At 38.1% G+C, this 14,172-nt stretch overlaps 1 protein-coding gene across 6 annotated transcripts in view; it reads left to right on the forward strand.

The window, feature by feature from the left end:
* Positions 1-14,172, forward strand: part of EPHA7 (EPH receptor A7) — a 167,999-nt gene that overhangs the window by 21,902 nt on the left and 131,925 nt on the right. The gene's annotated exons all lie outside the window — the stretch shown is intronic.

The raw sequence follows: 14,172 nt of genomic DNA on the forward strand, positions 1-14,172 counted from the left end.
GCCTGAGGAGCTTAAGCATTCAGTTTGAAACAATATTTTTGATGTTGCTTTTTAAAGTGCTATATGTTCTTACTTAATGGATATATAATAATGGAATTTCTTCTTTAGATATAAGAAATTCTCTAACCCTATGTATATTGCATTGAAATGCAGAGATGGAAGAGGCTTTTCCATCTTGCAACTCTACAGTCTCTTCAGAGTGATTTTTAAGTATCTTTGGTCATACCAGTTGTTTCCATTTCCCGCAGTCAGTAGTGTAGTTGTATTCAGCAAAATGAAAGCCCAACTTGTGGCGCTCTCACAACTCCTTTTAAAGGAGGATAGAACAAGCACTTTGCATGCGACATACAAATTACACTTGCCCTAGGCTTAGTAGCCTGCGCCCTGTGGGAACTCCTGTTTTTTGTGTTAGGCATTTGGTCATACAGCAGTGGTAGTAGTAGTAGCTAAAGAAATATGGTATGGTGGTTTATGGACAGTATAGCCTATAGAAAGAGATATGATATCCTGGATAGGTGAATAGCCTGGTCACCTTCAGCATATGATAAGCACCTGCTTCACAGGTACTTATTTCTTATATTTTTTTTCTTAATTTTATTTTTCAGAATGTGCTTACAAATACATAATGGTTGACTTGGATTTAGTAACTGAAAGAGATGGAGGGCTGTTCATTGGAATCATAGAATGGTTAAAGTTGGAAAGGACCTTAAGATCATCTACTTCCAACCCCCCTGCCATGGACAGGGATGCCTAACACTAGACCATGTCACCTAAGGCTCTGTCCAACCTGGCCAAAGGTTTCTATAGTAAATTTCTATAGGGAGAACTAAAGCCACCCAACTTCACTGCACCCTCAGGTCTACATCTCAGAGGCTGTGTGGCCCTCTAACTCTTTATGGATTTCGCTGAAATACAGTCAAGTGCAAAATTGGATATACAAAATACCTTTCCTATGCATTTCTTTCAAAAGATCATAGGTAGCCCAGTTTCTTTGCTTGATTTTATATTGCACTGTGTATCCATAGAAATACTTTTTCAGTATTTTCAAACCTTTTTATTTCCCCTCTCTTTCTAGTTTCACAAATATTGATATATTTGTGGGTTTAAGTGTAATCAAATACACATGGAATCATAGAATAGTTAGGATTGGAAACGACCTTAAGATCATTTAGTTCCAACTCCCCTGCCATGGGCAGGGACACCTCACACTAAACCATGTCACCCAAGACTCCATCCAGCCTGGCCTTGAACATTGCCAGGGATGGAGCACTCACAACTTCCTTGGGCAACTCGTTCCAGTGCCTCACCACCCTCACAGTAAATAACTTCTTCCTTATATCTAACCTGAACTCCTCCTGTTGAAGTTTGAACCCATTACCCCTTGTCCTGTCACTACAGTCCCTGATGAAGAGTCCCTCTCCAGCATCCTTATAGGATACCCCTTCAGATACTGGAAGGCTGCTATGAGGTCTCCATGCAACCTTCTCTTCTCCAGGCTGAACAGCCCCAACTTTCTCAGCCTGTCTTCACACGGGAGGTGCTCCAGCCCCCTGATCATCCTCGTGGCCCTCCTCTGGACTTGCTCTAACAGCTGCATGTCCTTTTTCTTTTGAGGACACCAAAACTGGACACAATACTCCAAGTGGGGTCTCACAAGATCAGAGTAGAGGACCAGGATCACCTCCTTCAACCTGCTGGTCACGGTTCTTTTGATGCAGCCCAGGATATCTCTGGCTTTCTGGGCTGCGAGCGCACACTTCTGGCTTGTGTTCAGTTTCTCATTGACCAACACTCCCAAGTCCTTCTCTGCAGGGCTGCTCTGAATCTCTTCTCTGCCCAACCTGTAGCTGTGCCTGGGATTGCCCTCACCCAGGTATAGGACCTTAAGGTGATGGAAAAGGAGAGTATCTGCTGACTGGAGCCCTTTTCTTGTAATCATCCATTGGGGAAAAATTCTTGTGCTGTATATTACGTGTCTCTGTAGGTTAGAAAATGGATCTATCCTGTCTTCCTTAAAATCTCCATAGCTATCTGCTTCATGAGGCACTAAAGTTTTACCCAGTCCAGGTAGAAGTAGCGTGCTGCTGGGGGTCCCTTGCTAATCTCCATTCCTGATAGCGGTTGCTGAAACACATTGGGGAAATCTGTTGACATCTGTCATCATTTCATACTTTCGTGCCAGTTCTTTCTCTATCTGTTTCTTCCAAGTACCTGTAACTGGGGTTCCTTAATGTTTTCCTTGGAGCTCGCAGGGTGTGCCAGAGAGTCAGAGCTCCTTACTTTTACCCAGTGGAAAAGGGAAACACGAATGTTCTCGTTGCAAAACTGCGTATTTTCCCTTGGGTAAAATCTTGCTTGCTTTATTCATTAAAAGAAAAAAAAATATTTTAGTCCCTTGGGACTACTTGTGGGAGTAAGAAAAACAGGAATTGGCCCTATGTCATAACCATCTGTTATTAGCACAAAGAGCAGGGGCTCAATCTTGCAGTCCTTGCTAAAAGCAGTTTGTTTAATAGGAGTTACTACAAATATGAAAAATGTGTGTTTTCCTCATTACTGTGGCAAAATTCCTTATCAGAAGTGTTAAAAAAAAAAAAAAGGCATCATGGATCTTGGTATAGCAATCACACAGTTGCATTATTTTATATTGCGGTAGGCTGTATGCAATAAACATCTCATTCCAAGAAATATATGTATTGCTGTATTTTCAAAAATCACTTCAGCTAATTTCACACATATTTTTTCATAGTACATCTTTTCATTTTATGGCTGAATTATGACTGGGTTTTCTTTTCTACTCTTATGACTATGGTACACTTCCTTTTTGATTGTGGCTAGTTTGAAAATGGTGCCATTTTTCCGTCTCCCCCAGCAGAAAATGTTTGCCTTCTTACCTGATTATCCTCCAACCCCTTCCCTCAATTATAACTACAAGCATTATTAGAAAACTGAAATAATTTGATCCATCTTGTCACATTACATAATGCAAAGAGGTAGTTTTGGTGGCTGACAGTTCCATTCACCTTTATAGACTGTACTGCCAGGTTGGGTTATAAGTGTTTGTTTGTTTGTTGTTTTTTTTTCTTGCCCTATGTTTGAGAGAAGTACTCCATAATATTTACTACAAAATGCATAGCTCTATGGAAAAAAAAACCCTGTTTTGGTGTCCTGTCTCCCCCCTTCCCCTTTTTTTTCCCATTAGTTTTTATATTATGCATGGCCTCTAGATCATACTTAGTTCTGAGGGTTGTGCCAGTCCCTACTAGATAACTTGGCCTGTAGGTTTTAATAGAGGTGTTTAATCTGTGCTCCTTCGCTTCTGGCTATAAACCTATGTTAGGCAGAGCAAGAATTGTTAGAATCACTGTTGTTTGCACCTTAGTGGGAGACCAGTCCTGTGGCTAGCTGTAACACCTTTAAGGGTGGCTTTGCACAATCAGCCTAGCACAGAGCACATGCAGTGCAGCCCAGAATCTGGGAAAATATATAAATTATGATAGGAGGCTGGGTGTTTCCATGGTGTATACAAAAAGATGGGAATTGCTGTATTGGACTAAACAAGTAGCTTGTCAAATCCATTACTCTTTCGCCAGCAATGTCCAGTAGCAGATGTTTAAAAAACAAACCAACAAAAAACCCCAAAATATATCAGTTTTGTTTTTCTTCAAACCCAAAGCATTTTGTACAGCTCTGTTATGTTTCCTTTTTATCAGTTCTCCAGTCATTTTGTCATTGAAATGCTGAAAGATGTCATTGTTTTCATTCCATGTAATAGGTATATTATAATCCATTTAAGCTCCTAATGTATTTGTGCGGGTTTTATGAAGTTTGTGGCCTCAGATTTAAATAGACTGGAATTTCTACAGATGTTTACTTCATTAACTATTCAAGCCTTATTACTTATAAAATATCTACTTTGAACTTGACTGAAAACCCCTTTGAGGATCTGACATAGAAACTCACAGTAACAGCACTAAACTAATTTCTGTGCATTTAGAGGTGTGTATTAAAAATAGATTGATTGGAAAAGCTAATTCATCATTTGTAAACCTTGTGCAGGACAAATGCACTAAGATTTTATTGCAGCAATGTTACAGCATCTTCTTTTTCTGAATTTATAGACACTTGGAGCCATTGAAGGGTTAACCCCCCCACCCCCAGCAAACAATGTATCACTTCCCTTAAAATGCCGTTGGGAAACTGAGATAAATGGTGAAGCATTTTCTGTGTTGACATGATGTTCGCCTGTCCAATTGCATCCTTCCCAACAGACAGCAGAGAAGCAATTACAAAAAAAGACATCTGTGCCAAGGTTTGGCTAGCCAGAGAGGGCAAGATCTTGTGTTTAAGAGGTAGAGAATCCAATCGATGAAAATGTCTGGGCCTGTTAGCACCAATAAAGCTGAAGGCCACTGGGAAGCTCAGAGAGGATCTTTTGTTGCAGAGATAGAAAAGAGGCCAAAGCTGTGACACTTGGGGAGGAATAGGGTCAGCTAGTACCATCATCCATCTTCCTCAATGGCAGCTTTCTGTCAGTTTTTAACCCTGCTCAGCAGAGGATCTAAACCTCTATTGTTGGCACCAGCCAATTCTCAGCCAAGTGTAAATGAAGTTGATATTCACTGACCTTATGCATAGCCAATGAAGGCCCTTGATGTCATCCTGGAAATAATGTTATCTGACACTTCAAAAAGCAGATGTTGGCAGGTTGTTTGTGTTTTTTTTACTGAGCCAGTACGCAAAGACACATTGTTTAGCCACCTCGCATTTAAACTGATTTCCATAATAACCACAAATAGGCCTTTTTGACCTTAAATTGACATAGTTATGGTTTTCATTTGCATATCATTTTACACTGCTCACAAAGCCTGGCTAACCTGCACTGAATGATCTGGGAAAAGTAGTTTGGTTGACTTAGATAAGAAATATATGGGTCAGTGAGCAAATTTTATTTATGCTGATAAAACAGTGAGTAATTAAAATAGTTTAAATAGTTCAAAGCAGACATTTTTAGAACACAATGAAGAATAGTGTTTATTTTGCAACATACCTTCATAAAAGGAAATATATCACAGAAATGAAAAAAAAACTTGCTTTCATGGATATGCTGTAGAAGGCCTGTTACAAGAAATGTTTAAAGTCTTCCTTTGTCTCTAGTAATTTTTTGTCATGGCAAAGCATGTTTATTCTAATATTGCCTTAATTACAGAAAGTTAAACAGTTTTCGTAGGTTCCACTTTGCCAGAAGTTTATCTAAGACAGAAGCATACTGATGATAACCGCGTATTTATACAGTGCATTTCATCCAGATGAAAACCCCAAACCTTCCACAGACTTTTACAAAAGGAATGCATCTGCAGTCCTCTTGTGTAAAAGCCAGTGTCAAACATCTGTTGTAACTCAGGGGTGACACACTATGGCTCTTTTTAAGGCACAGTGGTGTTTCTCAGCAGCCTGAGGTTCTGATTTGAGGAAGCACATAAGCATGCACCACGCATGGGAGGTGAAAAGTAGTTTGACTTGGTTTTGTTGGGTTTTTTTTCCCTATTAAATTATCTGTAATTCTGGCTCACATGTGCTTACCTTATGAGAGAGGAGCATAATGGCTTACGGTAATAAAGTGCAGATGCAGGGTGAGTAGTTATTATTAAGCAAAATTTTCAGCTGTATCTAGCAATGAACTTCGTGCATGTTTTTCCCTGCTATGTACAGAACACAGCAGCAGGTAACAGAAGACTAGAAAATTCTATCATGCCTTAGTATTGGTTTTAAAAATATATTTGAGTCATGACTGGAGTATAGTTAGCAACCTTTCAAGCTGCAATCCATACGTGTCGTTTTGCAAAAGAACTCAAAGTGCCATGGATTTTTTTTTTTCTTTTTTTGGTCAACGAATGAGTTAATGGTTGAACTGAGAAAATCTGATCACCAGAGTTGCTTGGGAGGCAATTATCTGACAAGCTGGCAAAGATGAGAAATACCAGAACAAATCTGCATTTAATTGAAATCACTCGAATACAATCTTAAGATAAACAGTTGTAGGATTTTGGGGAACTTCTATTGATTGTGTCCTTCCCATCAGTTGTGTTTGTACCTGTTAAAGATGTGAACATGTTTCTTGTAGTAACAGATCTACTTAGCAACTGATGAGCTAGAGATTTCTCTGTATCCCTTTGCTCGATACTAACTCCCAACAGATGGGATTAATAAAAAAAAAAAAAAAAGAGGGAAATTCACTAGGTTTCTGGATGAAATTTTAAGAAATTGGTGATTGATTCTACTTGAAGTACAGCGCTGTATTTCTTAGCTTCTCTTTATTTGTGTGCTGGTTGTGACATATGATGGCTAGGTCATGTAGTTCAGATGATTAAAAGGCTATTTTTAGTTTGGACTGACTTTAATGTTGTATCTGATAGGACTGATTTTTCCAGATAGATTTAGTTCCCCCTACCTCCCCAGTCCTATGTTCAGTCCATTCTACAATCATTCTGAAATTACTGGAAGTTAGAAGAAAATTTCTGAAATACAAAATTACAGCCAGCTACTGAACAGTGTGGAAAGAGCAATGAGCCAGAGAGCATTGAAAGCAATGAGGCACCTTAGCGGGCCTTTAACAAGCCCTCAGTCTGCTAAGCAAGCAAATTAATTTGTTTAAGGCTTTACAAAGACCCATTTCTTCTGCAAGTTATATTGAGTAATAACCAGATTGAGTCACATTTTGATTTTACTACAGTGCTGTAAATCGATTCATTTCTAGCTCAGTTTTGATAGTCTGTCTCTTTGTCAGGCTTTATACTTTGAAATGTGTAGAATGCCAAAAAAGCCCCCCACTGAACTGACCCAATTCTGCCCTCTCCTCCAGCAGAAATGGATACTGAAGTACAGAAGTTTATTTCTCATTTCTGGGATGAGACTGTGAAAGAGAAATTTGCCTTTGTGAATTAAGCCATGGGCAGATTGAGTTATTTCATCTTGTCAGTATTGAATGTTGTTCTTGTTTTAGTTGAAAGTTTGCAAAATGCTAGCTTTCCATGGGCAGGCCACTGAGGAAGTGATCCAAAAATAATGTAAATTGAAAGTGTTTGGTTTAATGTACTTTCCTGTTTGTTTTTGGGTTATTGTTATTGTTGTGTTTAGGTTTTTTTTTTTCTTCTCCTTTAGTTTTGGGTTTTTTTGTTTGGGTTTTTTTTTTTTTTTCTCCTCCCCCCCCTTTAAACAAAATAGAATAAAACAAAAGATGCTTTGGACTAAATGTCACCAGAAGATTCATTTGGGGAGTAGTGATACAGCTAGCTGTGAGCTCCAGGATGTGGGAAGGTGGCTGGTGGAGTCCCTCTTGCTGTCTGAAGGCAGGAATAAGCCTTTCAGTACCAGCAGCTGGTTTGCTGGTGATGTTGCTGTTTCTGTCCGCTCTCATGGAGGAAACCTGGCAGTGACTAGGAGTCTAATGTTCTTGCTTGGAGCTACGTTGATTTTGCTCCTGATTAGTCTCATCAGCCAGTTCTGTTGTTTAGAATAATAGATAATTTTCACCTCTGGACACTGAGCCTCTGCAGAAATAGTCTGTATGGATCCAAGTTCATTCTGTATTGCATTGTCAGCATAGTCGTGATTTTCTTTGACAGTTACATCACTGGGGAAGAGAAGAATGGAATTACATATGAAAAATTGCTTTGTTCTCCAGAGTTTCTAGAAAAGGTCTTTAAAGCTGTAGTGTGAAATCTCTAGCACATCTGCAGATGATTTATACTAATAAAGACTAGCCAGCAAAACTGTGTTGGAGAAAATAATATTGAAAGAAAAAAAGGACAAAAAATCAATTGTGTAAGGAGACAGAATATTCAATACTGAGTCGTCTTCCCTAATAAGTAGAAAAATGGATTATATGACTAATAAAGAGTCACCTCAAAGAGAACAGTTAAACAGTTAAACCAAATACCATTTTGTTAGACAGACTGGAAATACCGTAAGTAACCTACCAGTAATGAAATATGTCATTTTACAACAAAGCTTACCATATGGGGAAAAAAATCTCAATTAAATGTACCAGTTTGTTCTTTTGTGTACTAAAAAGGCTATCCATTTGGCGTTTTTTTTGTTTTTTTTTTTAATAAAAGTCAGTAATATAATTTACTTCACCCACACAAAGCACTGAATTGCTTAAAGTGTCGAACTGAAGCCTGGGATGTATTGTCAAGGTGGGAGAAGGGGAGGGTATGTTGCTGAGGAGGGACTGTGGACAGGTGAGGACATGCAATCAGAGGGCACAATTTTAGGCAGGGGCTAAGCCTGAGGATGGAGATGTTTCTCAGCCTCTACCCTGTACTTCAAAGTGCCAGGCAGTGGATGTGTCAACAGGTGAATACAAGTGTAAAGCAGGCTATTTCATCACCGTGGTAGGCATATCATTTAATGGTTTGCATACCACAGCAAAGTGGTATCTGTGTGCTGTGCAAATAGCCGGTGTCTCAGCCAGTGTGTGGTGCATGGCTGGGAGCTGCCATCGCTAATGACATACAATCATGCAGGCATCCTTGGTTTGCACGACGAGTTCTTTACTTAGGGATTTGCCTTTGTTTCATAAAGTCAATAATGCAAATACGTGGGAATAAAGGTGAGGCCTGACCCTGTCTCCTGGAAGTGACTGGGAGATTGTCTTGCATAAGACCCAAGTCCACTTCCTGCTCCTGTTTTGTTGGATTTTTTTTTTGCATAACAGTTTTCAAAGTGCTTACCACAAACACAAAATAACATTTTAACAAAGTAAATATCAATGGTAAATGTTGTGGAAATAATACCTTTTAGAAATAAAAAAAAAAAGAAGAGCTCATTTGTAAGTGCAGCCATATTCTTATTTATTGGAGGAGAATAAGGTGCGTTCTTCCTCTTCAGTGCTTCCTGCTGCTGCTCTTTCTCCTCAAATGGCATAGGGTGTGACAAAAGTTAGATTTTTGTACTACCCATATAGAAAGCTTCACTGTGTTTTACCCACATGGCAAGAGAGACAGGAACTGTGTAATATCACTTTAGGAAAAAGGAAAAAAAGATACAATTTAAATGTATGATCTGGACCTGAGGCGATTGAGCTCTGTGCTTCTCATTAAGCAAGTTAGAATTTCTCTTTTCTCTCTATGCCATCCCTAAGTGCCTGCAAAACTGGAAATTAAAAGATGAGTTCAATAGAAGAAGAAGGGTTCTGAAACTGATAATTTTGGTTTGTGGGGTTTTTTTTGCTTTTAACATCTTAACCTTTAGATGGGCTTGCTTAGCTCATGTAGCTGAAATTAATTGGGTTCCCACAAAATCAGGAATATCTGAAATCATCATTGTTCTTTAACCTCTGTGTGTGCATCTGTTCAGTCAGTGAAATGTAGTTGGGTCATCTTTTCAAACTACCTTCCACAACTGCAAGGACTAGAAGCCATTTTTTCCCTCAAGCTAGAATTTAGATGGTCATTTGGAAAAAACAGTGACAACAAAAATGTGATTCTTAGAACTAGAATTTAAAACAGGTTATCAATTACTTAAGGATCTAAAAAACCCCAACAAACCAAGACCGAAAAACCCAAAGAAAGAATTGGTGACTTCATATGCTCAAGCATACTTTGATTCTGAAGCCCACCAACACCCACAGGTTAAATAACTGCAAAGTTCTTTTTTTGTATTTGGTCAGATCAGTTTTGGGATTCTTTTGCTGGTTTTTTTTTAAACATGCTTTTAGTTCTGATGAATCAATGTATCTTGAAAGAGTAAGCCGAGGATCCTAGTTCATCTTACCAATGGCAGGACTGCTTCGGAAGTTGTGATAGCATAATCATAATGGCTTAGGGATTAAGTCATTTTAATTTAAAACTTAATTTAAAACTAAAGGGATTAAGTAGCTTTTTCCTGTATAAAACTGTCATAGGCAAAGTGTCTCAAAGTGTGGGAGAACATGTATTTGTTGCAGAAGTGTAATAGAGGACATAATTTAAATTGTGGAAACACTGCTACCACTGATGATGAAGTGTGAGGAGAGAAGCCACTTGGTGCTTTGAATGTCCTTAAGTAAAGACTGAGTTTGTGTGCCTCGTGAATAGCAAAACCATCCTTTCTCTTGCAAACTAAGTATATTTGCTTCAGAATTCACCAAACAGACTGTAAGTATGGATGGTTGTCTCTCTCCCATATGACTGTAGAGGCCCTTTTGGAGTGAAATCTTGCTACAGCTTGCGTGTGTAAAATATCCTCAATGGCCAGACTGCAGAGGATGTTGAGCACATGAGGTTTGGCTTTTTCACAGCTCCTTGCATGCAGCACATCAGGGAGCACAGAACTTGCATTCCAATGTTTCTGTAACTGGAGTCTCCCTATGGGCAAAATTTAGGTTAAGAGCAAGGAAATACCCTTCTACACTTGAGCAGCAGAAAGTTTCTAGTCAGGGCACACCTGTTCCTCCTGAAGAGTGCAGGGTAAACCAGGAATTGTTGGTGGAGAAGAGTCATGTCAGGGGAATCTGGGTTTAAAAGTGATTTAAACTAAACAGGAACAAATCTTACTTTGTTTGCATGGATTTAATCAGGAACAACTTCATGTTAAGACCGCAGTGATCCTCAACTTGCAAATCAGATGTTTAGTTATGAGTTGCAATGTCTGGTCTCTTTACCACTGACTGCTAAATGGGAATACATTGTTGGATATGCAATACCAGTCTTATTATTTCAGAACTGTATTCCAATGCATTTTCTACTTTGCATGTAATTTTTTACTTCCAATTAAGTAATGCATGGTGCTCTCTGTATATAGCCCTAGAATTTGCAGCCTTGCTGCTGCTGCTTATTTATATTATGACATTTAACATTCCTGGAATGATCGGCTCCTGCTCTGCTGTATTCACTAAAATGCTCTATCCTGGTGATACACCATCCTTGACTGAGTTTCTTTATACCACTGGGGAGAAATAGAGAAGGTAACTTTTAATTCTGTGCTAAAAATAAAGTGCAGGAATTCAGTGAATTTATGCTGGACAATGAAATAAGTCTGAATTTGCCTCGTTGTGTGAAGTGGCTCTTGCCAGCTCTTGTAGTGTTATCATGAGTTTTATGCCCACTTACTGCTGTACAGTATCAGCTCCTGCAGAAATATATTTCAGTTTTCTTTTCCTGAATTTTTTAAAGGGTAAGCTGTCAAACACTTCTGATGTTTGACAAATGGTGTGTGGTTAAGGATGTAAAAGAAGATAATACGTGATAAGGGATAATCAAAAAAGGAAAATGGAAATGGTCATATTTTAAAGTCTCCAGTGCAAATCAGTAGAGATTGACCTCCTGTTGTTAACCTTTCTGTATACCCATCATTCATTAGGCAGGGAATTTAAAGTTTTTTGTTGAGATATATTTTTAATTTCATATGTGGGCTATATATTTGGGGCTGTGTGAGAATCTAAAGTAATCTGCTTGCTCTGGAGGAAGAAAGTAATACCTTCTAGGGAGTATTCTTTAGGACTAAGAGAATGTCTTTCTATTTTTGTCACAAAGCTATCACCTACAGTGCTCTTTGGGCCTGAAGGGGATCATCTTGATGGAGGAAAGAGTGGTTGTTCTTTTATTAATAAAACACAGTGCATTATGTTTGTGCCTGTCCTTGCTGCTGCTTGGAGGCATCCCATTTAAAGTCATTAAAAACTCATTGATACATTTATTCTCACCACAATGCACTAATAGCATTCAAAGCTATTAGTAGCTGGCTATTGTGCATTTGCAAAAAGTTGCAGTGCTAGGTCAGCACGCATGCTACTTTTCTGTGATAAATGAGCAATATTAACATATCAGGCCAGAAACAGGTTAAAAATATTTATAGCGTCTTACTTCCCCCCCCCCGCTACAATTCTGAAGTAGGTGCTAATTAGTGTATCATATGGATGTAGTAGTTTTATATTGTTATTTTCAATTTAAAATGATGATTAAACATAGTTTGACAAACTTACAAAATGAAGTGATGTAGTTAGTAAAAGACAACCCTCTAGTATGATCAAAAGTCTCATACCCCTTGCTGTCTCGGTAAGCACAGAGTTGTTACAAAATCTCACAGCACATTGCTAGAAATTCAGAACAAAACAAAATTCAGGAATAAACAAAATAATTTTCTGCCTGTTTATAATTTGCCCCTTTTAATTTGGCCACTGGGACAACTGATAAGTTCCTAAAATCATAAGCTTTATGTGGAAATCATCACTTTCTACAAAATATTCCAATGTATGCATGTTTTTCTGCTACCATAGCTTGTTTACATGAGATAGGTTCATATATGTTTCCATGAAAACAAATGCCAAACCTTCTGCTGAATTTATTTATCAAATGTTACATAAAAACTGGATGCTATGTTCAGCTATTTCCACTGGGTTTTCATTGGTGGAAGTTAAAAGGTGAAATTTTGGCCTTGCTGAAGTGAATGACATGAATCTTAGTTTAATTGGACCGGGAGGTGACCCGAAGTATTCTGCTTATCGCATATTCATTTCCATGACAGCTAATTGTGATGTCACAGAGCAGAAGCATCATGGGTAAGACAGACATCAAGAGGTGCATTTCTAAGCAGTGTAGATAAAATTTATTTTAAACATGTCCTGTAATAAAAGAAAAATAAATGGTGGAAAATCAGTGATACTTAAAGGTATTTCACAACTTGCTATTGAAAAGTTATTTTTGTTAGGTAGTGGTGAAAATGAAGATTATAAATTTCTTCATTATTTTTAGCATAATTATAACAAATATATATATGTACCACTTTACTAAATTTTCATCTGAACAATGTGCAGGACACTGACAGATACAGGATCAAGGTTTCTTTTTCTATTTTGATTCTAAAACTGTTGTCCACTGTCACAGGAGAAGTCAACTTAATCAGACGTGACTTGACTTTACATCTGTGCAGAAGGTTATCTCTTGTAAAAGGGCAGAGTTGTGAATGAAACCTTTGTCTTCAGCTTCCTTGTAGTCCCACAGTACAGTTGAGCATGTTAGCTCAGTTAGAATAATGTGCTGATTTTCTAAAGATGAAAAAGAATTTTAACCCCTTTCCTCTTTTTAAGTGCTCAATTCTGTTCTTCCGTAAATTTCACAGTACCTGCCTTAGTTTTAGCAACTCTGATTTCAGTCTGTCACCTTCCCTGGCTAAATATAAAAAATGATACACTCCTTTCCTTGAAGGAGAACATTCAAGAAATGCAGTCCCGGTGAGAGTGCTGTTTTGTAGCAGCAGGGATTCTTATTTCCTGTCATTTTCTTAATTTGGTCTCTGTTTCAAATCTTTATCAGCACCTGTCCTTTTAAGGAAACAGATTAAAATGTCTGAGAGTAAATGGAGGATTGATTTGGTGTGAATGTACAGCTTCTTTGCTTCTACAATACATGCAGTTATGAATAGGGATAGCACATGTTTTAACATTCCAACTGACTCTAACTGCTTTGCCTCCTTGCCTTCGTGCATGCTGATTTTAATTCTCCTTGTACGATGTTAGGCATAAATTTAATGTATATTTGAAAAGAAATTATATATATATTTTTTTTTAGAAAGGGGGTCATGTATGAAATGTTGGATTGTCCAGTCAGTGGTGGAGAGGTGTTAACTATTAGGAAACTATGGAGGTATACAAGGAGTAAATGCTGAAGATATTCGGTTTAATAAAATGATAACAATATTCTGAAATATTACAGAATATATTGCTGTAGCTCAAATATATTGATGACTGTCTGACTAGGTTAGAGATAAAAGCAGTAGACATGCATTTGCTCTGTTTGCTCTCATTTAATTTCATCATAGTGAGTCACATAGGCATCAAGATTTATATGTGTCTGATAAGTAGTCGGGATAGAGAGTGCTAATGATGGTCGTAATGCTTTCTAGAATTCTATTTCTTCTGACTTTGGTTGACATTGTGACTCTAAATACTGTAGACTCTGTAAATTAGAAAGTGGAAGACAGGGAAGGGAAGAACCCATCTCAGAATTCACACCATATTCATCAATATTTAGTCATCATAGGTTGATTTTTAAAATGTATTTGTTTTTTTTTTTTCTCCTCGTGTGTCTGGACAGGCAGAATGCATGGGTCTGAGAATGTATTCCCTGAGAATACTCAGGGAATATGTATTAGATTGGAGTGTGCATTTATCAGGAGAAATTCAGGGAAAGT

Source organism: Strigops habroptila, chromosome 6 (assembly GCF_004027225.2).
Source record: "Strigops habroptila isolate Jane chromosome 6, bStrHab1.2.pri, whole genome shotgun sequence".
In the NCBI taxonomy this organism is placed as follows: Eukaryota; Metazoa; Chordata; class Aves; order Psittaciformes; family Psittacidae; genus Strigops; species Strigops habroptila.